The 13,910-nt window shown below is 40.7% G+C and overlaps 1 pseudogene; it reads right to left on the bottom strand.

Annotated features, from left to right (window-relative positions):
• Window positions 1-10,211: 10,211 nt before the first annotated feature.
• Window positions 10,212-10,565, bottom strand: LOC132226412 (cyclin-dependent kinase 2-associated protein 1-like; annotated as a pseudogene).
• Between the last annotated feature and the right edge of the window lie 3,345 nt (window positions 10,566-13,910).

The following is a 13,910-nucleotide window of genomic DNA, read 5'->3' as shown; positions in this document are numbered from 1 at the left end:
GTGCCACATAATATTAAAAATAAGCTGTGTTGCATTATCAATAGAATTGACCATGGACAACCATGAAGCAAATGTAGCTACTTGGATCTTGTAACCCATGGTGAAATTTTGGTCATGGTGTGGTTATAGCAGTAACTTATTAGTTTTCTCTATTTACCCAAGTCATAGAGTCATGTTGAATAAAGTCAACCTGGGGTAGTCAAATCTAGTATAGTTAAATGTGTTGAGAAATGCTTAAATCATAAGAAGTCTGGAAGCTAATGTTAAACTCTCAAATCTGATCATACGTAAAATGCTAAGGCTCAGAAGAGCTTCCAGAGCCTTCTGGGGCCAATGATTGTGCTCAGCAAGCTCAACCCCGGGATGTATAATAAATCACGGGCCGTTTGGCAAAAATGCCAGATGAGGCATGCAATCCCAATAAAACTGAAGAAGTCTGGGTTCAAAAGCCTTATGCACCAGGGACAGGCTGCAGAGAAAGATATTCACTGACAGAACATATTTCATGTGTGGTATTATGTGTGAAAGGCTGATAAAATCTTCACAGTAAAAGACTGATAAAATGGATGGCTTCTCAAAGGATTTTTTGTAGTTCTATATTCTTATATAGACAGGTTTTCCAACAGTATTATTTGACATTTTAATAAAAATCAAATTCATGACAAAGTTTGTATAATAGAACAAAGCCTCTTTTATGAAAACTAATCTCCCCTAATAATAGATTGGGCCCTGAAATAACTAATCACCTTATCACTGCCACCCAAACACTGCAAAGTCAGTGCTGACAGTAGGAGCGATGTTTTATTAATGGAAATCCATGGAGATCGAAACTCACACTTGTATGTGTGTGTGTGTGTGTGTGTGTGTGTGCATGTGGGGGAGCATCAAACTATTTTGGTTCAAAATAAAATTGAAAATATTTCTATATTTAATTGACTTTGATATATAACCTACAGGTTCTGGTGATTTAAAAATTAGCTAACTACATTTTTTTCCCTAAACTGTTCATTTCTCCAAAGCATGAAAAACTGCCCAATTTCTATATCACTGCTCAACAATAGGAAATTATTTTTACCAATATATTTGTAATTAAGATGGTGCCTGATTGTCATTAGCAAAAACAAACAAGCAAACAAAGCAGCAGTTCTACATTGGCAAATTTTGTTACCTACTGGGGTGGGCTGCTCAGGGAAGAATGCATTGTAAAGCTCCTTGGCGGTGAAGTACGTAAAGTATGTAAATTAAAGCATTTTTTTCTCTTCGTCAAATAAATAGATCTAATATGATTAATTTTTTTTTTTAAGAAATGCTTAAAAGTCTCTGGAGAGAACCCAGGGTATTTTTCTCTACTTCCTTATCCTGACTCTCCTGGTTATAAACTTATATTACAATTTTAGTCATTTTCTCTCTCCCTCCCATAGTCACAAGCCCAGCCTGGCAAGAAAGAAAAGGAAAAGTCAAGAGCTAGATCCTAAGACAGGTTACATCTACATACAATATAAAACAGTTCCCCTTAACTCACCATGACTCCCAATGCAGTCACTAAGTCAGTTAAAATTACTAATATAATGAAAACAATCTTCACAAAACTTTTATTAAAGATATTTCATATGTATCCATTATCTTTGACCAACATCAGCCATAATGTATCTCATTTCCAGATCATTTCTCAAATTTTTATTATTAGACCAAGAACTACATGCCTTGGGGATCGGTGGTAGACAGGGAGTTGCCAAACATTGCCAGTTCCTGATCTGAGCTCCAGACCTGCTGGGTCAGAAGCTCTAGGTGTGCAACTATAGGTCCATTCCCTCTCCTCCTTGTCACATTTTTTCTTTAACAAAGTGGTCCTCAAATTTAGTGTGTTTTATGATGACCTGTGTGCTCCTTCAAACTACTGATGCCTAGCCCCAACGTAGAGATGGGTTAAAATTGACTGAGTTCAGGGCACTAGTAATTTGATCTAGCTTTCTGCGTGATCCTGACACTCCCCTGAGCTTTAGGATCATGGCTTTAAATCTATGCCTTGCAGGCTGAATGGCTACGACGAGGCAGGGAAACTTTATTGGCTTAGCGGGACAGATGTCCAGGTTTTTGTCCAAGTGCATATGAAGGGTTGGAGATTCATTGCATTTCAGTCTGTTTCAATACAAAGTAAAAAAACTTTAAATATGCATTGTAATAAATATCATCGATAAGATACATGTAACAACAAACATAAATTTTACAAAAATAAATAAACAAAGGAAGTCTTATTTTAACATTCAGGTGCCTTGTTGAATGATGTCCTTATCTGTCTTTTCCTGGGTTTGAAGATTTACCTAGAATACACAGATGGCTTATATGCAGTGTTGAGGGTCAAACAGCCCTTTTTTTTTTAATACAGAAATCCTTAACTATTACTATTAACCGTTCTCTAACAACTCAAAGCTTCAGTGCTTGGTCTCTCTTCTCTGTTCTCTTTTCTCTCTTCTCCTGTCTCCCCTCTCCTATTCCATCTCCCCTCTCTTCTCTAATCTCTCTCTCCCTTCCTCCCTCCCTCATCAAGCAGCTCATTGCCAGCCTTTAATAAACAAGATTTCCATCCCTGAATTATACCCTGCAATGGAAAGATATAAAAGTTCTAAATTTTGCTGTTCTTTTCAGACAAATACCAGGAACTTATTAAAAGCTCAACATATAGCCAATCAGTAATTTCCTTACTTTGCTTCTGCACTTTCTCTATAAGTCTTTCCTCTGGCCTCTGTGGCAAAAAATCCTAACCACTTCCAGTTTGGCACTCCCTGATTCCAACTGATTTTTGCTCCAATACTCTCTTAAAATGTTTACTATTCCTCAGTTTATCTTTAAAAATAAAAAGGACTTAATAGATATTAAGTACTTAATGATAATAGTAAAAGGAAAAGAGAATGCATATTTGTGATATAAAATGAGGCTAATTTTTCTACCTTAAGTTCACCACACTACACAAGTAAAAAAAACCAATTTTTTTGCATATTAATGTAAATATTACAATCTTTAGTCAATTTATATTGTTTGCAGAAGGATTAAAAATAGCATTCCTTCATTTCCCTTATTATTTACCTGACATTCTAATTTCTCTACCTTTTCTTTCTCTTGACAACCCAAATTGTATGGACTGCTAAGGAGTTTTCATTGCTCTCTTTCCAGAACCCTGCATTATGATAACTGCTAACTGTGAGTTATCCTGTGTAACACCTAGAACTCAATATGCTGATAGGAGCCAAAGTAATCAAAAAAGGAAAATACCCCAAAAAGGCAAACCTTCATAGAACCTAAAAGGATTTTTAATAGCTGAGATCTTATTAAAAGATATGTACTGTGCCCCTCCGGTGTGGCTCTGTGGTTGAGCTGTAAACCTATGAACCAGGAGGTCAGGGTTTGATTCCCAATGAGGCCACATACCTGGGTTGTGGGCTCGATCCCCAGTGTGGGGCATGGATCCATGATTCTCTCTCATCATTGATGTTTCTATCTCTCTCTCTCCCTCTCCCTTCTTCTCTGAAATTAATAAAAATATGTATGTTTTTTTAATTTTTAAAAAGATACACATTGTCTGCAAAGGTAGACAAGGGAAAGGTTGGCACACAGATCATGACTGGTGGTGCACCTGCACCCTTATCCACAAAAGACCTCCATACACTGGGTCAGCAATCCAGGAATCTTAGAAGAACAAAGAGATTGCTTCCTTTGCTTTTCCCTGAGCTCTTGGTGCCCAGTTCCTCTACACAGGTCTCTCTATCTCATTGTTTAAAAAATTAAAAATACAATCGTGCATTCAAAAAAAGAAAGACTTTAGTGCTTCACCACTCTATGACTACTTTTAAATCAATTGAGCTCCATGTAGACAAGTACTGATAAAACCAAGATTTGGGAATTCTATATAATAAAGAGCTAATATGCTAATTAGACCAAACCACAGAACAACTGTCCAGACAACTTTCTGGATGACCTTCTGGACAAAGCCAGGGCTATGCGGGATGAGCCCCTTGCACAGGAATTTTATGCATTGGGCCTCTAGTAAGTTCAATAAAAGAGAAACACACATTCACATGATATCCCAAATGATTGGGTGGTATTTCCATGTTCCTGAATTAATTCTATTTTTTTCTGTCTCTTTAGTAAAGAAAAAATATATATTAATAAAATATACATGATATGCTCATTTTATTTTCCAAAACATGACTTCACATACCGCTGCCCTTGTTGAATTCACAGTCCAAAACTCCTGCTCTGGCACTGACTGTCTGCACGCATTGTCTCTCAGAAGGTTGTGGCCCTTATCACCACTCTCCTAATGGGCAGCTCTGTGGCATTGGAGAAGTCACTTAACTTCCTTGGGAATGGGAGAAATGAAGAAATTGTACTAAATGCTTTAACTAAATTCTTTTTGAGCATGTATTGAACATCTTCTGTTGTTGGAAGCTCTGTAAAATGTACAGAGAAGAAAATGACAAGTGTGATCAGTTCCTTAATTTAATTTAATATGAGAGTCAGTGAGGAAAACTGACCAACACAATCTATTAAGATCAGTCCTGTGACTTATTGCACTTGAGCCTCTATTCTGTTCTGTTCTGTTCTATTCTGTTCTTCTGTTCTATTCTTATTCCATTCCAGTCCAGTCCAGCCTATCCCATACTATACCCACACTCATCTAGCCTCACCAGATACCTTGTCATCTCAATAGCTTTGCCACATCTGTAACAAAATTCTGAACCAAATATTCTAATTTTCCCATTAGACTACTTAATTACATCCAATATAATAATTAGTTGATTATTGAGAACATACAATAATAAAATATGAATTTTCTCCCCAAGAAATATAGTCTAGTAGGGAAGACAGGCATATGAATAAAAATAAAAATAAACTGAATGGGTAAAGACATAGAACATTGCAATAATAGAGAAAAACTATATTTGAGTGAGTACTAATATAAGCCTATAGAATGTTACATTTCAATAAGTTTTTCTAATGCAATTACTTTACTTGAATGCAGTTAATTGATATCATGTTCTTGAATATACAAATGTGAATGAGAAATGATCTCCACTCTTGTCAAAACCACAGTCTGATGAAGAAGGACAGATACTAATGAAATGTGGCAGGCACATTATAGAGAGAAGATCGAAGTGATCGGGCAACAAAAAGGAAATAGCCAGTAGCTCCGTCTGAGGCATCAGGTAAGAATTTGCTGCAGTGGCCATCAATCACTTGTTCAATGAGTATATGTCGAGTCACTTCAATGAACTGGCACTGTGTTTACTGTTAGAGTCAACAGTTAAAGAAGTAAACAAGATAGACCTAGGGTATAATGATGTGTAACTTAAATTTTTTTAAAAAATATAGTCAGTTTCAATTGAATACAGTCTGGAAGAAAATTACAGACCTGAGAAAAAAGCTTCAGAAGCAATATAGTGGTCGAAAGGTCAGATTCTGAAACCCAAAAAGCCATATTTTATTTGAATCTTGGACACTTACTAGTTAGGTAACTTTGGGCAGGTTAATCTTTCAAAGTTTCATTTTCCTCAGCTTTAAAATGTGAATGATAATATTGATAGCATATACCTCTTATATTATAATTTTTAAATGATTTAATACATGCAAAGTATTCAACACAACAATGGGAACTCTGCAACACAAACATATAAGAAATACAAGTTTTTGTAAGTGAGACGTTAATGTAATCTACTTGTTATTTGCGAAAAATTATGATGGTTTCAGCACAGTAGAATGAACTGGAATAGTAAGGAGATATTTAGGTCACAGAAAATGATGCTCTAAATCAATAGCAACAGAGAACTTCATTGGCACTGCTGCTTCACCATCCTTTCTTCCCTTGTTATCACAACTCCCTGCTTGGTTCAGTTGTACCAACATTGACCCCTTCCATTGATCAACCCTTAAAATTCACTGCTATGAAAATAAAGTGCAAATCCCTTTAAATGGTTTGAAGGGGTGTCCTTCATGTTCTTGCCCGCTGTGTAACTAGCTAATATAGGCACTGACCTTTCTCCATCCTCTCAGTCAGTCACCAGCTAGTGATCTCGTGGGGTACCGTGATCTCTCTTCTCTGTGTCTTTGTGCAAACTTCTTTCTCACCATGAAATGACTTGCCCATAGCCCTGCTTGTCCTTATTCAACTACCTGATGTCATCTCTTCAAGCAAGCCCTCAGAACCCCATAAGAAAGAGCTTAATACCCATATTGAGTAGCCAATACAACTCTATACCAATTTATATCATATTATAAGTAATGATGTGTCATAATCCCATATCTGCTTTGTATATGTGTCTCCCAGAAAAGGCATTATGTTTCCAAAGTATAAGATATGTTTCTTATTTATCAATTAATGCCCAGCATCTTATAGAGCATCTAGTTTATAGTAGACAATATAGAAATATTTGTTGAAGAAAATAAATGGATGAATAAGTCATTGAAATATTTAACAACAGATTGTGACAATTGCACAAAGTAAAAGGGTGGAAAAAAATAGTCTACTTAAAAAAGTGTGGTTCTGTGCTCATAATAAAAAAGATCTATAAACAGTCAGTGTAATTACACAATTCATCATAATGATTTCACTACATTTTGTCATATGTAAAAAAGGCTTCAGAATGGGCAAAATAAAAAAAAATCAACTTTAGTCCTCAAGCAGGCAGTAGAAAAACAAAAATTACAAATGTATCCATACAAAAATACCAAAGAATTTGACACCATTTGCAAATTTAACCATAAAATTTCTACCTATTGAGAAGGCTAGGAGTGAATAACCACTGACACATAAGAGTCAAATGAAACACCAGTGCACAGTATCACACAGGTGTTATTAGCCAGCATGTGGAAAGGAGTAAGAAAAGGCGAAAGGTATATGCAAGAAGGGAGGAGAAAGAGAATTAAGGGGAGGGAAGCTGGGCGACTAGGCAAAGGGATTAGGAAGTACAAATTGGTAGTCACAAAATAGTCACATGGATGTACAGTACAGTATAAGGAATCCTATATAATAAAAGCCTAATATGCAAATCAACCAAACTGCTGAATGATGGGTCACAATGACGCGCACTGATCACCAGGGAGCAGGTTCTCAACACAGGAGCTGCCCCCAGCCCACAGGACCCAGGCCAGCCAAAGCGGGTGCCAGTAGGGGGCAGGGCCAGGGAGTGGGTGGCACCCAGCCAGGCCAAGGTGGGTGCCAGTGGGGTTCCCCAATTGCCCCGCCAGTTGCCCCTCAGACCGTTCCTGATCACTGGCCTGGCCTAGGGACCCTACCTGTGCACAAATTTTGTGCACTGGGCTTCTAGTAGACAATAATATTGCAATAACTATGTATGGTACCAAGTGGGCTCTGGAAATATCGGGGGGGGGGGGGACACACCGGAAATTATATGATTGTCTAGCCACTATGCTGTACACCTGAAACCAAAACACAATATTATTGTTTAATGAATAAAATATATGGTAAAATATATTTTAAATATCTATATCTGCCAAGGTTTACCATCACTTTTTACACCATAGATTCCTTTGGCACTCTGGTGAATACTATGAACCTCATCTCAGAATTTTAATGCATAAAATAATATACAGGGAAACATAAATCAATTATATTGCAGCATTGTTCTTTGCCTTAAATTAGGTACCTTTAGTACAAGGTAAAAATCATTTTAATGAAGAACAAACTTGCTCATTGAGTGTAAGATTTCATTTTATTTGTAATACATATGAAGTATTAAAATGAGGTGATTTGCCTATCTGCGTCATTGATTCAATATGGGGAGTTTTCATTGAAATAATAAGTAATGACAATGTCTGAATGTCTTGTTAACATGTATCAAAGCCCTACTGGTCTGCATACCTGTCTTTATTCAATCGAATCTTAGATTCATTCTAACCCTGCTAACTAAATTTATGTTTTGATGCCCTCAGGCACCTGATTATGGTCTCAGAGACTACATTGCTCAAAAGAACAAATTCTAAAAGATTTTAAAGAAAACAGTAGCATACTATTTCCAATTATAAATAACTATACACAATTTTTCAGTGCATGGCTTATATGATGTGCTGGCGTAACTGTAAATAGAGTAATGCATCCATGTGAAATAAGGAAAACTCTGTATGCTTTTATCTACATGCTCTATATACTACTATTTTTACTATTTTGAATTTATTTTTTTATATTGATACTATTGGCCCAGTGCACGAAATTCATGCACGGGGCGTGGGGGGGGGGGGGGTCCCTCAGCCCAGACTGCACCCTCTCCAATCGGGGACTCCTTGGGGGATGTCTAAACAGGCAGTCGGACATCGCTCTTGCAATCTGGGACCACTGGCTCCTAACCTGCAAGCCTGATCTTCCCGAACCATCTCTGCCACAGCCCCGCCACCATGGCTTTGTCTGAAAGGATGTTCAGAAAGTTGTCCGGAAGTTGTTTGGTCTAATTAGCATTATACCCTTTTATTAGTATATATTAATTTCAGAGAGTGAGGGAGATAGAAACATCAGTGATGAGAGAGAATCATTGATTGGCTGCCTCTTGCACACCCCACACTGGGGATCAAGCCCACAACCCATGTATGTGCCCTGACCGGGAACTGAACTCCAGGCCCTTCAGTCCTCAGGCAGAGACTCTATCCACTGAGCAACACCAGCCATGGCTACACTTTCCCTTTCCGCTGGGACATGTTCTGTCTGCTGGAGCTGAAACACTGAAGCTGTCTCACTGGGGCAGAGTGGGGTCCACTGGGCAGTTCAGGGCAGAGTGGGGTGCACTGGGTTGGAGCAGGTGGAGCCCCCTGAAGGCTGGAGCGAGGCCTCGTTTAACAGCTGCCCTGTTTCATGGCTCTGCTGCCTCGCAGTTGAGCGGCCACACTGTTGGGCTGTGCCACAGTCAGCAGGAGTTTACACACTGAACTGTCTGCACGGATAGCTTCCTCCTCACCACACCCCCAAGCTGGGGGTTCCTCTTAGGGTTGAAGTGACTCCGACCACCCTTGGTTGGTAGCCCAATCGGCCACTTTGGAAAGAGAAGTGGGGAATCCTGATTTTACGTGAATGCTCCAATTTCTTAAGTTGGCAACTAATGCGAACTTCAGATGTTTGGGCCAAACCAGAGAAGAGGTCAGGCCTGGTATCCAGGCCACTGGGCAGCACTGGGCTCAGCCCAGCTGTAAAGGGACCCTAGGCATCTGGGCAGGTGAAGGGGTTGGGAGCACGCTTGGGTAATTCCGACGTCATCCCATTTGGTGTTTTTTTTTCCCACTGATCACAATTTATTATAATCTGTTGGCAGCATCGATAGATATCAGTTACCAGAACTATGTCTTTATAGAAGTGGACAGTATGTAGCCATTCTATGGGGAACTGTGTGCACTTAATCATCAGCATGATCTTTCAGTTTCTTTTTTGTTGTTGTTAATGAAAGTAAGCTTTATTACATCAAGTAATGAATACATGCAAAGATACAAACACTATTAGTCACTTTCTTCCAGATGTTTGGATCCACTGATGGGAAAGGCGGAACTGAAATATACATACATCCTTAGGGGAAATTTCAGGGGTCCTTGTCAGGCAAGGTTTGATAAGTTGCTCTTTCTTCTGTATTTATAATTTGTGCGTTTTAAAGATTGACTTCAAAGTACTAATATTCATGCATATTATTAAGCAAAAAAAAAAAGTTACATTGAGCAGAATTTATACTGTGTGGTGAACGGGCACTGGCTACTAAAGCGCTGCCTCAGGACTTGCTGAAACAAACCCTCAGAGTTGGATCAGCTCAGAAGAGAAACATAAAAAAACATGTGAGGAACAGAAATGTATCCAGAAGAGAAACACAGTATCTGGGAGGCCAACTACGGTTTGCTGTGATAGGTAACTGATGTGCATCATATAAATCAATGCTTTAAACACACACACACACACACACACACACACACACACACACACACACACACACACACACCGCCCTGGGTAGTTCCTAACTAATATGTAAACCTAACAACTGCAAAAATCTCTTCTCCATCTCAGCGACGGGAAGTTCGGAGCCTGACGAACCCTGGGAGAAGCACAGGGAGGAGAAACCAAGCTGTTATTTTGAAACCAAGTTTCCTCTGAAGGGGTCGGGGTGGGAGGGGAGCAATAAGCTGTCACTTCTTGGAAGAAGATGGAAAGCCTTTCGCGGGGCTGACTCGGAGGCTAGGACCTGGCGTTCCGCTCCCTCTCGGCCAAGCACTCCCGAACCAGAACCAGCCCTCTCACGTGGATGATGCCTCGTTTCAGTCTCTCCATCGCGCTCTTGCTGCCCATGTGCCTGGGTCAGATCTCCTTCCCCAGCTCTTCCATGATGGCCAGCAGCTCAGCGTATTTGCTCTGGGGCACTTGGCTGTTCCCTGTTCCCTGCGTGAAGCCTAGAGATGGTGGTCCGGAGTCACTCAGCAGCTGGCAGTACTGGGAGGACGTCGCCGTGCCGGTGGAAGGCGGGTGGGCGCTCCCAGCGGCATTGCGGGTGGCGGCGGGCATGTGCGGTCAAGTTCAGTTCGTAAGACATTCCCCCAGGCGTGCGCCGCCGAGCTCCCGTGCACTTTTTGTTGTTGACAGCTTGGAGCACACCAGCAAATATGAAATATGGCTGCCCCTCACCCTGACACCACTGCAGTATCATGATCTTTCAGTTTCTTGATGTTCTGCTTGTGCCCCTCAATTTCGTTCTGCAGACGCTCTATCTCCTTTTTATGACGAGTGATCTCTTCATGTTGTTTCGTCAAGGCTGCCAGCTGTTCTTTAGTTCACTCTGGGAAGTATCCTTCCTCTTCAGCCTTCTCTCTTTTTTTGTGAAGGTCCCACTGGCTTCCCTGATTGTGCCTGCCTCGGAGCTGAAATTAGCTGACCCTTCGCAGCCAAAGCCTCTGGCTTGCATGGCCTTCACTCCTCACACTGTGAGCCACAGCCCACTCGGAGACTGCCACGGTTGTCAGTGCCGCACAGCTCCAGACCACCCCACTTGGTTTTAAATGCAAACCCACCTTGGACAGGCCTTGAAGGTCTTTTTTCCTTCTGTCTGCTAACAATTAAGTGCCAGCTGCACTGGTCCATTTGGTGCCTGGCCTGTCCTCTTCAGATTCAATCTGCAGGACTACTAAGGAAGCCAGGCCCCAGTTCCGCCCCACTCCCGATGCTGTGTGCACAACCTCCTCCTGTTTGGTCCTGATGGTGTCCCGGCCTAATTAGCATATTTCTCTAATATATATATACTAGAGGCCCAGTGCATGAATTCATGCACAGGTGGGGTCCAGCCAGCCTGCCCTGATCAGGGCCAATTGAGCCAGGCAGGCCAGGGGGAGGGGCCATGGGCAGTTGGCTTGCTGGCCCCGCCTCCTGCTCAAACTCCAGGTTAAACTCTGGGTTGAGGGGACAATTTGCATATTAGCCTTTTATTATATAGGATATTAGAGCACAAAAATTTGTGCACTGGGGGTGGGGGATGGAGGGAGTGGGGAGGATGGGGAGGTGGTCTCTCAGCACAGCCTGTGCCCTCTCGCAGCCTCAGACCCCTTGGGGGATGACCACCTGCCAGCGTAGGCCTGCTCCTTGGGGGATTGGGCTTAAGCTGGCAATCAGACATCCCTCTGGCAGCCCGGCAGCCCTCAGGGGATGTCCACTTGCCAGTGGGGAGCAGGCCTAAGCTGCAGTCGGACATCCTTAGCGCTGCTGAGGAGTCAGGAGAGGCTCCCACCACCACCACTATACTGGCAGCCATCAGCCTGGCTTGTGGCTGAGCAGAGCTTTCCCTGTGGGAGCGCACTGACCACCAGGGGAAAGCTCCTGCATTGAGAGTCTGCCCCCTGATGGTCAGTGTGTGTCATAGTGACCAGTCATTCCCAGTCATTCTGCTGTTAGGGTCAGTTTGCATATTACCCTTTTATTATATAGGATAGAGGCCTGGCGCATGGGTGGGGGCCAGCTGGTTTGCCCTGAAGGGTGTCCCGGATCAGGGTGGGGGTCCCAAGGGGGTGCCTGGCCAGCCTGGATGAGGGGCTGATGGGTGTTTGCAGGCTGGTCATACCTCCTTCAGGGTGGGGGTTCCCACTGGGGTGCCTGGCCAGCCTGTGTGAGGGGCTGCCGGCCATTTTCAGGCTGGCCAAGCCCCCCAGCAACAGAAGCTCCCAGCCTCTCCTTTTTTTCTTTATTCTGGGATTTATTCACCTTATATAATTGAAACTTTGTAGCTCTGAGAGGAGCTCAGAGCTGACCAGGGCAGGCAGGAAGGAAGCTTGGCTTCCTCCATCACCAGGGGAAACCAAGCCTCCTGCTCGCTCCAGCTCCGTGGCTGCAGGCCGCCATCTTGGTTGGGTTAATTTGTATATAGTTGCTCTGATCGGCTGGTGGGCGTGGCTTATGGCATAACAAAGGCACGGTCAATTTGCATGTTTGTCTTTTATTAGTGTAGATATATATCATATACAATTAAAAAAATCATAAATAGATATGTATATTTAACCATATTAGACACAATAAATATAATTGAACATATTAAAATCTAGAGGAATAGTGTGATTAATCACACAGAAAAATGTAAAGTTATCTTCACCCTACATTATATATCAAGAAACAAATTTCAATGAATTATATCAGTAAGGGTAAAATTATAATTAAATGCAAATAAAGGAGTAAGTGCATATCTACTTACTGATGAGAAATATCATTAAAGGATATTCTGAGCAAAAGTCTTAATATAAAGAGAAAGTTGATAATGTTAATAATTTTAACAACATATAAACTTGTTTAAAATGTAAGAATTAAAAATTAAATTTGGTACATCATTTTAATGAATATTACCCAGGGTATTATGTTTAAAATAAAAAGAACTTTGATAAACCACCAAGAAAACAAGTATACAATTAGAAAAGCAAGTGAGAAAACAAATAGACAATTTATACATGAACATATTTCTGTTAAATTTCATCTCAATAATATTTTTTAAAACTAAAATTAATTTTTGTCTCTGAAATAGACATATTTTAATTCAAATAATCACAATTGGTGTAAAAGAGACATATTTTTGAAGGGGCTAATTTAACCATATTTACCAATTGTATTAAAAATATTAACTTAGTCACAATTTATCCTATGAGAATAATTAGACATGTACAAAAAGAGTAGGAATAGATATTCATCTTCAAAAGGTAGAGAGAGTAATATAAGGAGCTTTAAAAGAATAGAAAATGTGCTGATTATATTTCATGTGTAATGTGATCTGAAAAAGAAAAATGTGTATGTGTAAGTGTAAATATGTAGGAGAAAGACTAAGAGGATGTACATCAGAAGAGCAAGTGAGACTATTGCTCCCAATCAAGATTGAGTAAAAGAACAGACAAAACAATTAAATATTAAAACACAATACATGGATTGGGGGTGGGAAGCTTCAAGTACAAGATACTAGAAAGTACTGATTTCTAAGAAACCGGAAATTGGGAAGTGAACAAGGTGAGTCCTAAGGTTGTTCCTACTTACTGCTTAGGGAAAGCTTCCAGGCCACAGGATAAGGAAGGAAGACCCAGTCAGAGCCAGGAGCTGAGGGACCATTAAAATCAGTCAGTTGAAACAGATCCAACAACAATAGACATAACAATTAGGAGACAAGAACATTTCATAGCGTTTACTACTTTATTCCATATGTTCAAGAAGATAGCTGGTTTAGCTCAGTAGATAGAGCATCGGCCTGTGGACTGAAGGGTTCCAGATTTGATTCCAGTCAAGGGCACATGCCCTGGTTGTGGGCTCAATCCCCAGTTTGGGGCATGCAGGAGGCAGCCAATCAATGATTCTCTCTTATCATTGATGTTTCTATCTCTCTCTCCCTCTCCCTTCCACTATGAAATCAATAAAAAAAAAA

The sequence above is a fragment of the Myotis daubentonii genome, chromosome 2 (genome assembly GCF_963259705.1).
Source record: "Myotis daubentonii chromosome 2, mMyoDau2.1, whole genome shotgun sequence".
Taxonomy (NCBI): Eukaryota; Metazoa; Chordata; class Mammalia; order Chiroptera; family Vespertilionidae; genus Myotis; species Myotis daubentonii.
This window is presented reverse-complemented; position numbering and strand designations above follow the sequence as displayed.